The sequence below is a fragment of the Rhinopithecus bieti genome, unplaced genomic scaffold (assembly GCF_001698545.2).
Source record: "Rhinopithecus bieti isolate Rb0 unplaced genomic scaffold, ASM169854v2 scaffold_28533, whole genome shotgun sequence".
NCBI classification, from domain to species: Eukaryota; Metazoa; Chordata; class Mammalia; order Primates; family Cercopithecidae; genus Rhinopithecus; species Rhinopithecus bieti.
In genome coordinates this window covers 3,767-6,184 of record NW_016812404.1, presented here as the reverse complement: position 1 = coordinate 6,184, position 2,418 = coordinate 3,767, and the positions used below count along the sequence as shown (strand labels likewise).

At 46.1% G+C, this 2,418-nt stretch overlaps 1 pseudogene; it reads left to right on the top strand.

The window, feature by feature from the left end:
• Positions 1-345: 345 nt before the first annotated feature.
• Positions 346-1,655, top strand: LOC108544958 (protein FAM47A-like; annotated as a pseudogene).
• Positions 1,656-2,418: the final 763 nt, after the last annotated feature.

The following is a 2,418-nucleotide window of genomic DNA, read 5'->3' as shown; positions in this document are numbered from 1 at the left end:
TTCACCTGGTGAAGGATTCTCAAAACTAAATGCGATATCCAACAACACAATTTAAAAATGGGGAAACAAATCAACAGAAACTTCAACCAAGGAGAGACGAGGATGGCAAATAAGCAAATACAGAGAAGTTCAATACCAGTAGTCATTAGGAAACGCAAATGAAACCCAGAATGAGATTCCACTACACACCTGTTAGAATCCCGGCCTCGCAGGTGACATCAGCGCTGCCCGGAGTCTCCCGAGACTGGAGTGTCCCATCTCCACCCAGAGCCTCCCAAGACTCGTCGGGTGTCCAGTCTTCGCCCAGAGACTCCCAAAACTGAAGTGTCCCATCTCCGCCTATAGCCTCCCAAGACTGGAGTGCTCCATCTCCTCCCTACTGGATTCTGAGAGGAAGCTGAAGGACATATGGGCTCGTTGTGAGGTCCAGGTGAAGACAACCGAGGAACCCACCAAGCCTGGTAAATTTCCTTGTGGGGAATCCTGCCCGCGGTCCCCCGAGACTCAGGTGTCCCATCTCCGCCCGGAGCCTCCCAAGACTCGTCGGGTGTCCAACCTCTGCCCGCAACCTCCCAAGATTCGTTGGGTGTCCAGTCTCCACCTGAGCTTCCCAAGACTCGTCGGGTGTCCAACCTCTGCCCGCAACCTCCCAAGATTCGTTGGGTGTCCAATCTCCACCTGAGCTTCCCAAGACTCGTCGGGTGTCCAACCTCTGCCCGCAACCTCCCAAGATTCGTTGGGTGTCCAATCTCCACCTGAGCTTCCCAAGACTCGTCGGGTGTCCAACCTCTGCCCGCAACCTCCCAAGATTCGTTGGGTGTCCAATCTCCACCTGAGCTTCCCAAGACTCGTCGGGTGTCCAACCTCTGCCCGCAACCTCCCAAGATTCGTTGGGTGTCCAATCTCCACCTGAGCTTCCCAAGACTCGTCGGGTGTCCAGTCTCCGCCCAGAGCCTCCCAAAGCTCCAGTGTCCCATCAGTTCTCGGAGCCTCCCAAGATTCAAGGGTCCTACATAAAAGAACTGCTTCAGGAAGATACACCAAGCACAACAGAGTGAGTTTCTGACTCTCTTCAATATAGATAAACATTGGAAAAACTCCGTGAATTCTTCAAGTGGGCTGGAGACCTGGGAATTGGTGAAGAATCCATCAGGAGTCTGTTTGACTTTACTCCTGAGTGCAAAGCAACCTATCACGACCAAAAGTTTAAGAAGGTAAATGACTGTTCCTCAGAGCTGAAGTATAGCATGGAGCTAGATGAAATGGATGAGGCCAAATTCTTCTCACAGGAAAAATACTGGGGCAGGAAACTCCACACACCGTCGAATTCTTATACCGCACAGCGTGTGAAGATGAAGCATGGAGCATGGTACCTCAAGCCTAAGTTGTGGGAAAAGCTAAGAAGTGATGAACCTTTGATTGACCCCAAGTTCTTACTTGAAAAGCCTGATGAACCTGACGTTCTTGATGATCTTTATGGACCAATTGCCTTTAAGGATTTCATTCTAAGCAAAGGCTACGAAATAGCTGGAATCCTTGAAAGGCTGCTTGCCAGGAAGGGATGGACTTATGACTCTGTTAAGACTCCTATTCAACATGCAGTGCGACTTTACAAGTATAAAGAAGACGTCACAGATGCATTGGAAGAAGATTAGATGGTTTTCAACTTACTACTTAATTGAATATTTCTTGCTCTCATTTTAAACATCGGTCAGATTTTGGGATGAATGACCCCATGGAGGTACAACTTTGGCAGCATCTGTAAATTCAATACCTAATGTTTATAAATATTTCTTAATGACCTGCTTTGGCTTCATTATTTCATATATTTTATCAATTATGTGATTAATATTCACATATACTTTTTCACATTTTTTAAGCATTGTGAATATTACATCATCATGTCAATTATTTGTAAAAATACATAAAACCAGAAATAAAAGCAGATTTATTCTTAAAAAGAGAAATGGAGTTGGGCACATTGGCTCATGCCTGTAATCCCTCCCCACTTTGGGAGGCCCAGGTGGTTGGATTACTTGAGCCCAGGAGTTGGAGATCAGCCTGGTCCACACGGTGAAACTTGTTCTCTACAAAAAGAAAAATTAAAAAAATTATCCAGACGTGGTGGTGTGCACCTGTAGTCCCAGCTACCAGGGGGGCTGAGGTGAGAGGATCGCTTCAGCTTAGGAGGTGGAGACTGTGGTGAGCGGGCATTGTGCCACTGCATTCCAATGTGGGCGACAGAGCAAGACACTGTCTCGAAAGAAAGAAAGAAAAAGAAAGAAAGAAAGAGAAAGAAAGAAAATGTGCTTAATAAAAGAATTGTATAACTCTTTTTTTTTTTTATTATACTTTAAGTTCTAGGGTACATGTGCACAACGTGCAGGTTTGTTACATACATATACATGTGCCATGTTG